The sequence below is a fragment of the Paramormyrops kingsleyae genome, chromosome 25, assembly GCF_048594095.1.
Source record: "Paramormyrops kingsleyae isolate MSU_618 chromosome 25, PKINGS_0.4, whole genome shotgun sequence".
In the NCBI taxonomy this organism is placed as follows: domain Eukaryota; kingdom Metazoa; phylum Chordata; class Actinopteri; order Osteoglossiformes; family Mormyridae; genus Paramormyrops; species Paramormyrops kingsleyae.
Genome location: NC_132821.1, coordinates 29,601,128 through 29,619,683, shown reverse-complemented (window position 1 = coordinate 29,619,683; position 18,556 = coordinate 29,601,128). Strand labels below are relative to the sequence as shown.

Here is an 18,556-nt window from a genome sequence, read left to right as displayed (position 1 = left end):
TTAAAGATACACAGTTACATGCTTGGGTTGTAACTTACAGATACTGCTAACATAGTTGATACAGGTAAATGGCTAATGGACCCCAAAACAGACGGGTGCGAATGCCCGCGTTCAGAATTTATAGCTACACAGCAAAAGAAAGACTACGGACGAAAATCGAGAAATCACAGATCAGCTTTTTGCGCTCTTACTGCTATGTTATGTTCTGCTTCGTTTTCGTTTAGCTATCTGTTGTCGTTATTGTTTGTTTGGTATTCCATATACAATCTGCGCTAGAGGCACAGCGCCCTGAAGTACCCCCCCCCCCCCCCCCCACCCCTTCCCCAGCAGACGACACTGACTCGGACCGCCTGCGGTCTCCCAGTAGGAGGCAAACAGTCTCAGTCGACGCCCCCCCCCCCCCCCCACCCCCCACGACACTACCTCTGCCTCCCGCCACGTTTTCCCCTCGTCACATCTGCTCCTCGCGCGCAGCGGCAGCTGGGAGGTGTCACACGCCTGCCGTTTTCCCTGGTGTCGGCAGATGGTGCTGCACAATTAGGCCCCAGCACCCCCCATCCGTCTCCCGTAACCGCGGGCACAGCCCGGCAACACCGATATCCCTCCCGGTCCCGGCCTGTGCTCGGTTAGCATAAATCGCAGCGCAAATCCTTTTCTAAAGGACAAAAGAACATGTCTTTTTTAACCCCTATTCTTGTACTGGGAAGAAAAAAAAACGTCGGTGGGGGAAAACATTAGCAGAGGCTCTGGGAAGGAACGTGGAGGCGGATAATTCGACAGCGCTCCTCCGCAGACAGGGCCGGGTGAATAGAAGAGCTCACTGCAAGCGGGCACGTGTGCGGACGGCTTAGTGAGCAAGCTCCGCCCACTTTTTTCTCCTTGTTTCTCTCCTTCTTTGCTCAGAAAGGCCCGATTTCACTGTGTAAACAGGCACGGCCGACGCACGGCCCCTTTGTTCCACTGCATGACATCACCCCGCCCGGGCCTTTGGTACCCCCACCTCGGCCCGATCGCACCTGCTTGCCAGGCCATCTCTCTCGGCGTTTGGACGCACCGCTCGGCGGAGTGAAGCGCCGCGATGGTCACGGCCGGGACAGACCCACTGTCTGCCAAGCCCCGACATGATGGTGACCGGCATTTTCCGCACTGTTACGCTTAGCCGAGAGGTACGGCAGGCCGCTGACTTGCATACAGGGCTCAGAGGAAATCTTCTCACTTTCTGCTATTTGTCCAATTATTATTACAACCATTATTATCATTATATAATTATACCATATTATATCATTATATTACTATATAATAATAACAATGATGCATCTATGTGCTGTAATTGACTGGTACCCCATCCAGCTCTGTTCCCTATGCAACCTGGAATAGGTATGACCCCCCTCCCCCCCCACGACCAAGAGTATGAGGTGGACAGATAAAAATGATATAAAATAATAATGCACCCATCCTGCATGTCTTTTCATCCAGTAAAGCAATTCTGTGAACCTAGACTCTCAATACAGGATGGTAATAGTAGCAATAATAATAAACAACATTAAATAATATCCTCAGCATGACGTTGTGTGGGGTGGGACACAAAGCCGCCCCCCACGCCAAGATCTCCCCCCCCCCAAAGCATCCCGAGACCTGCAGGCCCCTTATCCGACAGACGGAAGGCATTCCATGTCACACGGCTGTGATTTCCAATTAGAAGGCGGGTTGAAAGGTCACCGTCGGTCATGCTCCGCGTCAGCTGAGTGTGACTGCAGTAGCCGGACAGCCGGAGCGGGCCGGAGCCAGGTACCGGCTGTCCGGGAGACGGCGTCCACACCGGCGCTGAAGCGCAGGGCTCACCACTCAGAATTACATTCATGCCGGTGAATTTAAAGCGCCCCATTAAGAGAAATGAATCTACAATACGCTCATTAGAAGATGGTAATTGCTTGAAAATCGCCCACGTCTTTTGTCTTCCTGATCGCACGCTGACGATCCACTCAGAAAGAAGAACCTGGGGAAGGCGGCCCAGCGCCGTGAGAGCATGCAAACTCCTACATGCCGGTGCAGAAGGAGAACGTGCAACAGATATGCAACGGCACAAGCCAATCACCTCAGTCCCAAAATAAATATCCCTGTATAAGCCACCATCACCATTTACCCAGTTCATTTTAGAAGGCATTTCAATAACAAAAATACACACTATTGAAATCCCTGAGCAATTAATTCCCAATATGCAATATGTGACCCGCAAGCAACATATATTATATTTTAAAAGTATCATAAAAATTAAACACGGGAAAACCAAGATCGGGCTCGTAGCTGAAGCGGAAATGGCGGCACAGAAAGTTCCAGCTTGTTAGACAGATCTCAGCTGCTTAAAACGCTGATGTGCATCTTATTGTTACCTGACAGAAACGGCAGACACATTTCCCAGTGCGACAAGCGTGGCCTCTTCACAAACAATGAAGTGATGCGTTGGAAAATCATCACTGCTAACAAAACATCTTATGTTAATTAAAATAATCAGAGCTAAACTATCTGCAATTAACAGTAGATGTATTTTTAAAACAAAATCACTGCTAATATGAAAAAATATAACACAAAAAAGACACCTATTAGAACACTTAATCTGATACTTAAGCAATAGTATGTCCTCATTAAATATTCATCAGCTGGCATTTAAAACATCCTAACAGCCGTGTTTTAATTATACAAACCACAAGCAGACAGGGGCCATGCGTGGATTCTAGAGCCTATTCTCAGAAACCCCAAACAGGTGCTTGTCTACAAGATACTGCCAGGCATTCTGTGCGTAAGACGCTGCACATTTGATCGTTTTTGGCCGAGCAGGAAACATGGAGTCCAACTCAAACGAACATCCCCGGGAAAGACGCAGCGTTCAGTTAGGCTACCTCTGGAAATTGTCAATACGGGCCTTCCTCATTGGGGGATGGCAGTCAATATATTGATGAAGCCATTCATCACTTCAGCTCTACAAGACATTATTTCTAATTAAAAAGTAAGCCATAAATTCCACATTTCATTGCCAGGGTAGAGTGTTAAATACATCTGCGACATGGCTGAGATCATGTCTAGTCAACTAGAGTAGTGGCATAAAGAGTAAAATGCATATGTTTATCACACAAACACACACACAGGTTTGTAATTATATCTTTGTGGGGACTCTCCATTCATTTTTATGGGGAAAACTCTAATGCCAACATGACGACCCTAACGCAGCCCAAACCTTAACCATAAGTAACTGAACAAAATACGAGACTTTTGGCTTCATTCTTTTTTTTATTGCATTCACAGATCTGTGTCTTTGTGGTCCCCACAAAGTAATACAAACCTAATCCACACACACACATATTTATATGTGTATGTATATGTGTGTGTGTGTGTATGTGTGTATATTTAAATATATATATATAAAATTATTTGCTGTACATATATACACACATATACACAATTCAGCTTATATATGCATTATATATATACACACACGTATATGTATACAAGTAAAATACAGGTGGCAAAAATACAAGAGGATAAATAAATCCTCTTCCCTGAGAGCTGGGAGGCAGCAGAAACGTGAACTGGGGGGTCCCGAGGAATGGTATGAGAAACACTGGCCTAGGGCCTCGACAAGCATCACGGCCTCGTCCTGCCTTGGGAGAACTGGGACGGCAAGTTAATCAGTTATATGGGTGACACCTGAATGTCTATGCTGATGTCAGGCTAGCGCCCCCTGCCTGACGCGCGTGAGCCTTACATCAGACAGCCTGCCGGACGGCCCTTTGAACACCGCGAATCACGCGTGAGAGCCGAATGCGGCCGGTCACCCCAGCACTGCGGCCTCGAGGAAGACCCACGCAAACCGGACAGGTAGGGGCCATTAAGATTATACTGTCCGACAGCATTAAGACCCAGGTCACAAAGGAACGCGATGTGCCCAGCAGCTCTGCACAACAGACGGGGGGAAAGAAAAAAATAAAAAATAAAGGATCATGTAGCTGAAATCAAAGGGTAAGCGATCCGCTCGGTGAGATTTGCTTTGGAGCCGTTGTTAAAATCATCACCTCAAGCTGCTTGATAGCCACAGCTGTGCCACAAGCTGCTTAGAAATACAGTTCTTTTTTAATCCTTACTTTTTGTGAGTGTTGGCTCTGTGATTTACGTGGCCAGGTGGTGAGGTCAGGGTAACGGGGTCGCTTCAGAGCGATGCGCGAGGAACCCAAAGCTAACATCAGTGTGGAAAAGTGGGCTGCGTGCATCGTGATCGTCAGAGGGGGGAGCAAATCCCGCGCAATCTTTCAGATAACGATGAGATCACTGTATTCATTACAACGCCATGTTAAGTAATTGCAACTGATTTATTATGGGATTAAAATGGAGAAAATCATCCAGGTGAATCCCCATGTATCCGATGGGTTCTTAAGGCGCTTTCACACCAAAATTCAGGAACCTGGTCCCTGTTTACAAATCCCTAGGCTGCCTCGAGCTGGAACTTTTGTAGCTTTTGGCCACATTTGTGTTGCTTTCACACCGTACAACAGAACTGGGACCTTTATGCTAAATAAGCACGGGAGACGCAAAAAGTTAGTAGGTTAAACTTCACACAATTTCATACGAAGCTACACCGCCGCGACAAAACAATGGAGAATAAAAAAATTATTTTGTTGGCTATTTATTAGTTATTGAGGGATCAATTGCGTTCAAAACGGGGCACAGCCTTTTATTTATATGTTATTTTGCTTATATGACCTGTGACATATGTCTGTGGTTCTTATTAAATCCGCCTGTCAGACTGATCTTTCATTTTCCACTGAATAAAAAACAATGTCACATTATTCCGTTATTAAGCGCTGGAAGGTTTCACCGCTGCACCAGCAATATTAGACAAAAATATATTGGTTAGCGATCTGATTTTCCAATGCAGAAATACAGAGACGCAAGCAAAAAATGTATTAATTAATTGCACATTGATGCATTAAATGTAACTGGGGTACAAAAATAATTCAATATGCTAATTTTTTGCTCCGCCATATCTCTGTTTTTCTGCACTTCTGCTTGAAAGTTAGCAATGATGTTTGTGGTCAACCAGTTAGCAAGCTATCGCTGTAGGCACCTCCCCAGTATGTGTTTGAATAAAAAGTACCGAGTCTGGAGTAGGTACTGAAAAAAGGGTTCCGGTACTGCCTGTGAGTAACTACAATCGGGCCGAGTTCCTGCGGTGTGAACACGACCAAAGTCCCTGGTTCTGGAAAAAGGTTCCGGCGGTGTGGAAGCACCTTTAGGCCCCGCAAGATCAAGGTTCACCTTAGGTTAGACACCAACTCTCATCCAAAGTCCTAAGCTGCTAAGGATTAGCCAGGCACCGCTCCGAGACCGATGGATGCCAGGTTACTTGATGGGTCTTGCTGAACAAGCTAACTATCCTCCTGCTTCATCTCCTGGCGGGACTTCAGGGGCCTCCCAACTGTCGAGAGAAGGGAGCAAGCATCCCTCAGCACCGAGTGAGCGATGGGCATCCGTATCTCCATGCTAAGCGGACCACACGCCGACCCAAGACTCTAGACTGCGGCTTAATCAGGTTACTGTTTGGCCATTAACTGAATTACAGTTCAGACGTTTGTTCTCCAGAAACCTCAGCCAGCCTCTTCATCACAAGTTTGTTCATAATAAAATGAATACTATTATTCATTTTATCCGAGAAACAGAAAGTGCCCCTCTTCTGCCACACCCCCCAGCCTGCAAAATATACCCAATCCACACCCCTGGCCAGCAAATTTGCCCTAAGCCACACCCCCAGTTGTTTAAATATGTGCTAAACCACACCCCTCCCCATTTGATCACCTGCCTCTTGAAAATAGTCTGTGCGCTGCATTGGCTAAGAGCATCTTCAAGCTGGCCATGATGTACAGTTTGGCAATATTCAAAGCGATATCCTTCAAAAACATAATGAAATGCAGGCAGGCCTATGAGCATATGCAGTCAGTTTCATTCATACAGTGATAAGAGATACCATCTGTTCCGCGCTCTGCCCATAAACTTCATAAGCACTCTTCCTGCTTTTATTATCCTGATTGCTACTCTCGCTTGTTATATTATTAATCAATACTACTGTTTTTAACCAGCAAATGAAGTGGTTACATATCGTACCCGCACCATAAAACACATACCGCATTGTAAATGAGTTACGAGACCCGTTATCTTAGCAAATATTATAGCCGTATGTGTTTTGTTTTCTAAGGACTGTTTACAAGAAACAAACGCTGGACCATGAAATGAAAACATGTCCCGTTTAGATTTTACATGTCAATTTAATTCATATTTTTATTATGAGTCATATAACTTAATAAATGATTAAATCTATGACTGACACCAAGATGGATTCTTTAAGACCATAAAAAAACACAAAAACTGTGTGTACACTATATATATATATGCATATTAATAGCGATAAGCGATAATTGGACGCTGCATGTTTCATTGGGAAAATAGCCTGCAGGCAGAAACTTATTTCTCCGATTAAGGCTGATCTAAAATGACTTCGCTTAGGGCTAGGAAGGTGCATCAAATATAGGCCTTAATTCAGTGTCAGCACACATTAAAACTCTCATGATGTGAGCACCTCGCAGACATGAATTAAGTTGACACATTTCAACACTAATAGAGCCCTTGATTTGAGATACAATCCCTAATAGCTGTAACTGTCTACAAGTCAACAGCAAAAGGCTTGGCGATGACTTTAGAAAGGGTTTGTCCTGCAAGGTCCTAGAGTCTCGCTTATAAACAGTTATCGTAAAGTTGGTCAATCGTCTGTGTCGTAGTCACCTGGGTACTTTAAGAACACACAAGCTATGGGCTGGAATGTGCAATAATCTTTCTTCAGTCTTACAGCGGCAACAACGAGCGCATTAAACATTAATGAAGGACATTAATATTCTGTAATGACTTGAAATAATGTAATTTTACTGCACGGCCCGACAGATTTTAGCACCGAAAATAAAAAAGTCCTCTTCACGGCCATCGCCGGCATGTTTTATGCCGGGAATCTTTTTCCTGCAAACACTGAATGAATTTTGAGTCTGGTTTGATGTGCCGGTTTTGAGTGAAAGAGTGCGAACACAAACAATGACTAATTAGTGCAGGGGGAGAAGCAGCCTTCAGGCAGCTGCGAGTTTGCATGATTGCTAGGAAAACATGGCTGGCACGCCAAAGGAGAACCGGGAGTGTTCTCAGCACAGGCCGACGCGCGGCAAAAATAATCCACCGGGTGCCGAATCAAAGGCTTATCAGTAATTAAGCGGAGATTTGCAGACGCTGACGGGCATCAGTCAAAGCGGAGCTTCCGCAAACACGGGCCTTAATTGGAAAACGAGGTGCAGGCGTACGCCGGCGGATCAGCCTCATCCGGAGCTCGATCGACGGATGGGGGGTAGAGGGGAGTAGAAGTGGAGGAGGAGGGAAAGAGACGGCAAAAGACAAACGAGGCGGTGACTGAGACAGGTACCTGGAAATGTCGCTCGCTCCGTCAAACCTATTTTAAAATCCCACTGCTTCACATTTCACATCCCACTGGACTCTTCAGTCCTGAAAAAGAAGGAAAACACAAGTAAGTCACAAACCAGCCTCTTCTGCAGTACATGTATATGAGAGAGAGAGAGAGAGAGAGAGAGAGGAGAGAGAGCTAAATTTATACATTTACAGCTCAAGCAGTGCTGGTATACAAAATTGCTCTCAGTTTTTACCATTTTTATGAAATACCCCCAAAACACGTTAACCCCCCCCCCCACACACACACACACACACACACACATACACACACACACACGCCGTGTGTCTGCTTAAAGAACACATATTCAATTAAAGCTATTCACCACCTACAAAGCTAATCCTGCCAATGAAGCATCCACTGCAGAATATATAACGAGCTCATCACATATGTATGAGGCGCTATCCAGGCCATGCTGGCTTTTAATAGGTAACGCGTGAGGCGGGATCCCGGACCCGGGGCCGGCGTGGGACAAAGGCACATGTCTGAGCAGCACTGTCACTGTAGAAAATATCCAACATGATATTTGCATCTTGATTGCTGGTTCTGGGGAATATAAGCACTTTTAACAAGACATACTAACAGGTACAAATGTCCGTAATGGCCCCCTGGTGTTCCTCCGTGCTGCTTAGTGGTATAGAGATATACACATTTTTAGAGAGATGCATTTCACTGAAGGGATTTGCATAGCCCTTAACTAATACACCACCTACTGCCCAGGACATGCAACAGCAGGTAAAGCACCAACACCATGTTTGATTAACAAAAGGAGAGTCTACTGTCCATGTTCTCAGTCTCCTCCAGAGACAGGGTTCGACTAAACAACACGCTGGATCCGCCCGTGCTTGGGCAGTGCCTTCACGTCTCCGGTTTATGCCAGCTTGCCAAGTCAAAGTTGCGTCCCGGTTCAGCAATCCTTGCCAGCTCACGTAGGGCAGCCCTTCTGCGGTGTGCCGGCGCCTCGAGTGGCAGGTGAGCCCAGGCCAGCGCACCGCCCGAGAGAAAATGAGTCCTTCCAGAGAGGGGACAGGTGCAGCTCTGCATGCAAAGCAGCACTGCGCAACCCCTGGGGGGAGCACCATGCGCAGCCCGCAGAGCTGGAGCGTGTGGGTACTGCGCGAGTACAGGAGGACCACAGAGCCAGTAACCAGACAGCGCAGGGAGTGGGAACCACAGAGCAGAGAGAAAGGGAACCACAGAGCAGAGGGAAAGGGAACCACAAAGCATGGGGAGAGGGAACCACAGAGCACTGGGAGAGGGAACAACAAAACACATGGTGAGGGAACCACAGAGCACAGGGAGAGGGAATCACAGAACCGAGGGAAAGGGAACCTCAGAGCACGCAGAGAGGGAACAACAGAACACATGGTGAGGGAACCACAGAGCACAGGGAGAGGGAATCACAGAACCGAGGGAAAGGGAACCTCAGAGCATGCAGAGAGGGAACAACAGAACACATGGTGAGGGAACCACAGAGCACGGGGAGAGGGAACCACAGATCATGGGGAGAGCAAACCACAGAGCTCACAGAGAGGGAACCACAGAGCATGAGGAGAGGGAACCACAGAGCACAGGGAGAGGGAACCACAGATCATGGGAATAGGGAACCACAGAGCACGGGGGAGGGGAATACAGAACAAAGAGAAGGAACCACAGAGCAAAGAAAGAGCTTGGGGAAAGGGAGCAACAGAGCTCAGGGAGAGGGAACCACAGAGCATGCGGAGAGGGAACCACAGAGCATGAGGAGAAGGAACTACTCAGCCTGGGGCCCAGTAACCACAGGGCTGGCACGCCAGAGAGTCAAAGTGTTCACAGCACAAGTCGGCATGCGGTGAAAATAATCCACCGGGTGCCAAATCAAAGGCTTATCAGTAATTAAGTGGAGATTTGCAGACACTGACAGACATCAGTCAAAGTTGGAGCTTCCGCAAACACGGGCCTTAATTGGAAAACGAGGTGCAGGCGTACTCCGGCGGATCAGCCTCATCCGGAGCTCGATCGACAGATGTGGGGGGGGGGAGAGGGGAGTAGGAAGTGAAGGAGGAGGGAGAGAGACGGCAAAAGACAAACGAGGCGGTGACCGAGACAGGTACCTGGAAATGTCGCTCGCTCCGTCAAACCTATTTTAAAATCCCACTGCTTCACATTTCACATCCCACTGGACTCTTCAGTCCTGAAAAAGAAGGAAAAAAAGAAGTCACAAACCAGCCTCTTCTACAATAAATGTATATGAGAGAGAGAGGAGAGAGAGAGAGCTAAATGTATACATTTATGGTTCAAGCAGTGCTGGTATACAAAATTGCTCTCAGTTTTTGTCATTTTTATGAAATACAGGTCCGGGTAGACCCTCAAAACATGTTCACACACCCCCTCCCCCCCGATGGCTTTGTCTGCTTAAAGAACACATATTCAATTAAAGCTATTCACCATCTACATAGCTAATCCTGCCAATGAAGCATCCACTGCAGAATATATAGGCCCAATACCTATAGAACACGGGGCCCGGTAACCACACAGCACAGGGCCCAATACCTATAGAGCACGGGGCCCGGTAACCACACAGCACAGGGCCCAATAACTATAGAGCACGGGGCCCGGTAACCACACAGCACGGGGCCCAATACCTATAGAACACGGGGCCCGGTAACCACACAGCACAGGGCCCAATACCTATAGAGCACGGGGCCCGGTAACCACACAGCAAGGGGCCCAATACCTATAGAGCACGGGGCCCGGTAACCACACAGCAAGGGGCCCAATACCTATAGAGCACGGGGCCCGGTAACCACACAGCACGGGGCCCAATACCTATAGAGCACGGGGCCCGGTAACCACACAGCACGGGGCCCAATACCTATAGAGCACGGGGCCCGGTAACCACACAGCAAGGGGCCCAATACCTATAGAGCACAGGGCCCGGTAACCACACAGCACGGGGCCCAATACCTATAGAGCACGGGGCCCGGTAACCACACAGCACGGGGCCCAATACCTATAGAGCACGGAGCCCGGTATCCACACAGCACGGGGCCCAATACCTATAGAACACGGGGCCCGGTAACCACACAGCACAGGGCCCAATACCTATAGAGCACGGGGCCCGGTAACCACACAGCACGGGGCCCAATACCTATAGAGCACGGGGCCCGGTAACCACACAGCACAGGGCCCAATACCTATAGAGCACGGGGCCCGGTAACCACACAGCACGGGGCCCAATACCTATAGAGCACGGGGCCCGGTAACCACACAGCACGGGGCCCAATACCTATAGAGCACGGGGCCCGGTAACCACACAGCACAGGCCCCAGTATCTATACAGCATGGAGCTTGGTAACCACAATGTACAGGCATACACAAACATGCACATAAAGGCATGTGATATTTAACAGAAAGCCAGTCTGGGGTCAAAAGTTCGAGCGGACAGTGGGTATAGCAATACACCAAGATAGGGAGGCATTTCTGGGTGGGCCTGCTCCGCAAGGTCTCGCCGACCACCCCCTGGATCTACCACCATGAGGCTGCCCCCCCCCCCCCCACCCCCCACCCACCCAGCTTTGTTTATCTGCTGGATGCCAGACTGGCCAAGCGAAAGTAAGTTTTGTCCCAGAGGCACAGGAGGATGGAAAGAAAAAACAAAAAAAACAAACCAAAACAAAAAGATCAATTTCGTTTTCTCATTAGAAATCTGCCAGTCTCCTCAGTTTTGAATGTTGTGTGAGCCTGACTCAGTATCCAGGCCCCACCGGAAAAAAAAAGTGATTTCCAAAATTTCACCCTTTAGATGTCTCCAAAGACCTTTGGAAAACCACCTGCAATGTTGCTCAGGTTACTTCGAGAGGCTCTTCAAATCACCATGAAAACAACAAGACGTTCCTGTAATATAAAGGAAAGAGTAAAAAAAATCCAGGAAGAGCCCTGTGGTACAGGCTGCTGCCACTCTAAGCGAAGGTCACAAATACATCTATATACTGCACATTCATTACAGCCTCCAGCCACTTCAAGCAGCTAATGTAGAAAAACACAGTAAAATAAATCCATCAGGCTGATGTAATGAGCCTGTACTACCTCATGGTGTTGCCTCAAAATCAATTAATTTGTGATTTGGCCTGCTGTAGACTTAAACGGCCGGCCTAATGCATTCTCACAGCACGTGCCTATTCCCCTCCCACACTCCCACTCCCCTTCACCCTGGGAAACAGAGCTGGGGGGGGGGGGGGGGGGGGTCAAAGGTCAAAGCGCAGGCCAACGTAACCCAATCCTGCTGATGTCACCGGGCTCGGAATCATCTTTCCGAGCCGCTGCACTGCGAGAGGCATACTGACAAACCACACTCTGTTTACCGTACATGGATTTTCCACACCTGCTTGTCCTAAGCAGAGACACGGGGGCCTGAATCTACATTATATCTCTGCATACAAAAGCTTCAGCAGTATAGTTCATTTCTATGGGCAAAACCCTAATCCCTGCATTGACACCCTTAACCCCCACCCAGCCCTACTTAACCATAAGTAGCCAAACAAAATACAGACTTTTGGCATTTTTAGTTTTTTGATTGCAGTCGCAGAGGCTTTAAAAATTTAGTTTACCCTGAAAAAATGGTCAAAATAACAGGTTTTTATCACATCATGGGGACATTTGGTCCTTGGTCCCGACACTGTAATATATATGACCCCCCCCCACATACACACACACACATCAGCCCGCTAGCTGATAACTGACTGCTTGGGTTCCTGAGATGGCGTGTGAGAGGAGGGGGGCGGCCTACATCGTACAGACAGCCTCGGCCTTGAGCGCAAGGCCGTGTACACATGCCTGCGGGGGGGGGGCCTGTTTCATCTGCCCACAGCGGAAAGCCTGCTCTGAAATTGGGCCTATTACTGAGCATGGGCACCTTGACCAATGGACACGCGGGTGACCAAGCAGCGGCTGAACTGGGGGCCACGTAGGGGGGGGGGGGGGGGAGGGAGAAGGCTGAACCTGAGTCGAGAGAGGCAAAATTAGATTTGAAAATATGGAGGATTCGCTTTAGCTCCGCTGCCGTCAGAGTCATCTCCCACACAATTACGCGGCGAGGGGAGTCCGAGGGTGACTTCATCTTCGGGATCTTACAGAGCCTTGGGGAGAAACCGGTCCAGAAATTAGACACGGCCCGCATGTGAGAAACCATTCAAAGGGTCTGAGGGCCGGCCATAATACAATAAAAGATGCATGCTCCCAGATTGTCTTGATGAAATATTCAATAATATCATTACGATATTCATTTCGAAGAGTAAACATGATCATATTAAAGAAGCGGAATGTAGCATATTCCGATATTCTTAATAAAATTCTGTGTTGTTCGCTAGTAATATTCCACATAATTTTTCAGTTATTTATTCGGTTTTAAATCCTCTCTTGATTCCATCGATGTACGGATAAACCGTGACATTTATCCAGTTATGATATACACCAGGATTATTTTCTGACATTTCTATATGAAAGGCAACTTTCAGAAAATACCTTTTTTCCTTGATGATAGGCGCACGGGATGAATCACACAGATATACAGTAAGTTGTTGATTTTCACCAATGCGGTAGATTTGACGGGACAGATTCCCAAAGTTTTCCTCCGCTGAGAACATTTGTTTGCGCGCACCGCGACGGACGTTTAATAAACGTCCGAAAGAGAAATGGAGCGATGGTGAACGCTGACTAGCCGTGCGTAAAATTACACAGCCGTCTCACAGCCGAGGCATACATCTCAGAGTTGGTTACGGAAGCCATCCATGGAAAATCTTTGATGAAACTGAAGTAATAGGAGCGTAAATGAGCGTGAAAGCTGCCAAAGGGCTTTAAAAAGGAAGGTGGCACCAACTTCAGCTCATGCACAAAGTGTGAGCGCCTTTTCCCTATAAATAAATCTATAAATAAAACAGCACGACTATATGCCAGATAGATAAACAGCACTTTGTGGCTTCACATCTCCGCCTTTGCTTAATCAGTGAAAAATCAGTGAGAAGAGACTATTCATCATTTGACAGTGAGCCATCCAAACATCCTAATTAGATTATCTGTGCCTAATTGGATTGTTTATGGATACGGAATTGCAACCAATTAACTTCCCACTGATCCTAAACCCCAGCAACTACAGGTAGTAAAACAGGACAGTGGGTGAAATCCCACAGCCGTATTGGAAACAGCCAGAAAGCTGTTCAACTTTGGCGAAAGGTGTGTGACTGCGCCCTGACGTGTTTGAATAGTGGTGTAACCTGACACCATGATGTGTGTTCCCCTGGGGTGTTCAATAACCACCCCCCCCCCCAAACACACTTTCATTCTGCCCCAGGGCGGGGCAGATAACACTTGCAGAGGGTGCCCTTATTTGAAGCTGGGATTTTCACTCTACCTGATTGAAAACAGCCTAAACTGGCGACTCGCTGCAGGAAATACAAGCCTGCCGGCATCGACAAAGTGAATATGGGAAATGACACCTGCGGCAGCGTGAGAGTTAAGCTACGCTGAGCTCGTGTCTGGATCTAGTTACAGAACGAAAAATAAACAGAGGATGCAGAGGGATGCCAGGGGTTTCCACTGGCTCTCGTTCACGTTAATTCTGGCTATTACGCCATATCGAAGAAATCTCTGCAGGTGCATTCAAACCGGGAAGGGTGTGTGTGTACAGTATGTGTGTGTGTGTGTGTGTGTGTGTGGGGGGGGGGTCTGTGCCCACTGAGAACTGAGAATGCCGCTGACTCCTGCCCCCACTCCTGCCATCACTTACGGTGATGCAACACAGAGTCAGCTAAGCTAAGCTAAGCTATATTCTATAATAAACGCTTTACGTCTATTAAAGCAACACCCCGCTTTGTCATATTTAGAGGCAAAGGGTTTGGGGGTCAGCTTCATTTATATGCAGCATCGAAACGTGCAGCCTTACACTGGCTGCCAGTGTCCGCCACAGAAGGGGCAAGAAAAGGAGGATGGAGGAGAGAGAGAGAGAGAGAGAGAGAGAGAGAAATCAATGAACAAAAGCACTTTATGCCTGCTCAATTTCATCCTGTGCTGCCAGCACAATTAAAACTCCTGCTAGCGACTTTTGGGGCCAGATTTCACTCTGCCGTACAGGTTTCTCAATTTCAATCTTGATCAGTAGGAAAAATAAATAATAAAATGAAATAAAACGAATGCGGATTCCGGGCCACGTCTCCACAGTGCCGGCGCGGTCGCGTAAACGGATGACCGGGTTATCGACCGCTATTGACCTTGGGCTTATAACCAGTGCGGTCCAATTCAAGCATTCCGTAAGAAACGTTTAAATCCATACATGCGTTGTGGGTCAGATCAATAGGCGAACCACATATATTCCAGTTAACAGTCCCCAGACGTGCTGGAAGATGGACGCTGTCTATTTCAAACTTTAGTGTCTGCATGCGTGCGTGTGTGTGTGTATGTGTGAATTTGTAATTATTACATTGTGGGGACCCAATGTCCCTTCAATGTGATAAAAACCTGTAACTTTTACCTTGAGGGCCTTTTTTTTTCAATCCCAACAAGGATACCTTAATTTTATAAAAATGTGTGACTGTAATCAAAAAACTCTAAATGCCAAAAGTCTTGTATTTTGTTTGGTTACTTACGGTTAAGGTTAGGTCTGGGTAGGCGTTAAGGTCGTCATTGTTGGGATTATGGTTTTCCCAATAGAAATAAAGGGAGAGTCCCCATAAAAATATGAATACAGGTCTGTGTGTGTTTGTGTGTGCGTGTTATTTTTTCAAAATATACTAAATCTTGCATGGGGGGGAGGGGGGTGCATAATATTTGAGTGCACAACAGGGACTACTTCAAATAATCATTAATTTAAAAGCCTTCTAAATATTGTATGACATCTGAAGGCCATAAATCAGATCAATCTTTAACCCCAGCAGGTCATAATAAGGTTTGCGTCACTCTCCAAGTGGACTTAAGATTATTTCTATGAAAAACACACTTTACGTTGCATAGAAACCGACCTCGTATACTGCTGCATGGTACTGCGACACAGTAACCGAATAGTTAAAATGTCCCGTTTTAACCCATCTCTCAATTCCTGACCCGTGTTCTAGTGACAGGAAATGTGTCTGTACCAGAAATCCATCTTGTAGCTTCTCTCAGAGCAGGGGAGGTGAGTAAACACAGGATCAGAGTGTGACCTTTGACACCATCCCTGTAAAAACAATACAGCCGACTTTGGGGCAGGTGTCGCCGGGAATAGTCATCGTGTCCCCATTGTGTGGCTTCTGGCAATGGCTCAGCCTGCCTGCATATCGTCTACCGGCATTGTCAGCGCGCCGAGTAGCGCCCGAGAAGGACCTACTCCAGGCCTAAGCAACACCGCATAACGGGCCCAGAGAATAAAAAAGCCAGTGTCCTTCAGAGTCCCACAAACTCTCCGGATCCCGCAGAGAACCCTCTGAAAAAGCTGAAAACCGCTGTCCGTAGGCGATCCCAGCGCAGCTCGCCAGCTTTGGGAGGCACCAGCCAAGAATAATTGTCAAGACCTGCTGCAGCAACGACTGGCAAACTTGGCAATGACACGGTGTAACAATCCTGCAAGAGGCTCTTTAATCAGATACTAGGTATTCTGTTGGGGTTGCACGTTGCATCAATTGTACCCGTTTTTCCATCCATCCATCTACCAACCGCTTATGCGACACAAGGTTGGGGTACACCCTGGATTATATGTGCAGACGAAACAAATGCAAACACACACACACACACACACGGTAAGGTCAATTTAGAGACACCATTTAACTACACCTGGAGCAAACCCATCTGGACATCCAGTGGTTTTAATACAGTGCTAAGTAAGACCAAAGCAGAAATACAGTTTCTAAAGCAAGACGTAAAAATACAGACACTCCGGAAACACAGTACTTGAGGGGACACAAATAACTTAGCAACTCAGTTACAACTCAAGTACAAATCATAAACAAATATAGCAACTGCATGAAATACACTAAGCATTATGAAACATTTATTAATGATGAACAAACATGGGATCGGTACGTAACTAACACAACCTTTCCGGTTAATTACTGCATTAATTAAGAGTGCATGACTCCCTTATTTGCTCCCTCTCAAGTAAACAGGTACCAATACTCTTCTCCTTACACAAATATACCGTAAGCTAGTTAAAATGTACATGTGTTGCATTCTGCCTCCTCCCCCATCTAGCCTAGCCTAACATAGCCTAACCTAGCTTAGCCTAACGTAGATTAGCCTAACATAGCCTAACCTACCCTAGCCTAACATAGCCTAACCTAGCCTAGCCTAACGTACTGTAGATTAGCCTAACATAGCGTAACCTAGCCACGCCTAATGTAAATTAGCCTAACATAGCCTAACCTACCCTAGCCTAACATAGCCTAACATAGCCTAACCTAGCCTAGCCTAATGTAGATTAGCCTAACATAGCCTAGCCTAGGCACTGGTTGCAAACACAGGTATAACAGAAGTTAGTTAATATAGTTCTCTAGTAATTGTCAAAAATTAAATACTATAACAAGACATAGGTCTAGTAAAAAACAAAATAATTCTTTACTTTATGATGTAGCATTACACTAATTAGAATACATGTTCATGGCACAAGATACAAGAGAACTGGGAAGATGCAGCTGCCTACTTGCACTGCTAATGCACATGGTGGGGAATGTTTTACGTTACGTTAAGTACAGAGGTCTGTATTAGCAATTAAACATCTAAGAAATATACCGACCCAGCATGCCAGCATTTGCTCACTTTTTAAAAACCACAGTCAGCTTATTTTCTTTTTGTTAACGAGTAACATTCTTGTTAAAATTTAGCTGGAATGGCACTGCAGATCAGCGGGTGGCGTTGTCACCTTGTCCCTGTGGGGTGACGCGACAGGACCCTCCCTGACACCCGTGTGAATCGCTGGCTGTGACCAGGTGCCAGCGGGGGTGCACGGCTGTGCGTGCGCGTGATTGTTCCAGATATACCAAGACACATTCTCTACATCCTGATGTGACACACTACTGCTTGCAGAACGGCTTTTCAAAGGTAGCAAGTCTCCATGTATCGTATGACATTTTATGCGTGAAAAACATAATAATTAATGGCCGACAGTGATCAATGACGACATTTCTGACATTTCTTCCAAGGCTTCACCAAAATCTTCCCTTATCCTCACAGGTTAGACCTAATTCGGGGCAGGGGATTTTAAAAGGACCTTCTATTTATAACTGAGTCTGGTCCAACCTGCATAATCTGACACCTTCGTAAAAAGCATTAAATTGAAGCGTCATGCTAATGAAATAGCATCGAATGTCAAATTTCAGTGGTTCTCAAAGCTATCAGTGTATTGAAACATCGTTCAAAGTGCTACACGTGAATGGCCTGGCTACAACTCGCATCACCTAACCACCCAAACGTAATTCCGTTATGCTTCTGTAAACCACTTGCACAATGACAAATAAAAATCCTTGACCCATGATCCTTGAGGAGCCCTCAGGAAAACATTTGCGTCAGCTGTTAGCTAGAGCGTTTAACTATTTATCTGCACGACATATCGTAAATGTAAGACTGCTCCACCTTCCTATATATAAAACACCTTCGTTCACCCCAAGCCTCCCTCTCACCTGTCACAGGAGATTAAGACGGGATATGGGAAAATCGAAGAATTCCTATCTAGCCATACTAGTGCTCATACAAATGGCAAATAAAATATAGTTCTCATCCGAAAAAACGTTAGATTTTACAGCTAGCGCGACCTCTCTGCGGCGACAGTCTGGGGCCGCGTGCTGCTCTTTCAAAAGTCCATTTAGTCGCTCGCTTCGAAAGTATCCCCTCGGCATGCAAAAAAAAGGAGGCAGGCGACCTTATGCTTCAGAGAGAGCGGACGGAGGGAGGGAGGGAGGGAAGGAGGGGGCGCCTTATTCCCGTAGAGGTACGCTCGGTGACAGGCAGAACCAGACCTTGAGCGGAGATGATATCTCTGTACACGCTGAGTGAAAAGGCCCATTCTGCAGG

General features: G+C 46.8%; 1 protein-coding gene across 11 annotated transcripts in view; it reads right to left on the bottom strand.

Annotated features, from left to right (window-relative positions):
• The window catches only part of adgrl3.1 (adhesion G protein-coupled receptor L3.1), a 172,371-nt gene that overhangs the window by 140,138 nt on the left and 13,677 nt on the right, over positions 1-18,556 (bottom strand). For 10 of the 11 annotated variants that reach the window (XM_072707693.1, XM_072707683.1, XM_072707687.1 and 7 more), the window contains exons 2-3: positions 9,640-9,719; positions 7,505-7,584 (exon numbers count right to left, since the gene is read on the bottom strand). The gene's annotated coding sequence lies outside the window, so the exon portion shown is untranslated. Of the gene's footprint in view, positions 1-5,307; positions 5,468-7,504; positions 7,585-9,639; positions 9,720-18,556 lie in introns of all 11 variants that reach the window. The other variant, XM_072707684.1, reaches the window with a different exon arrangement.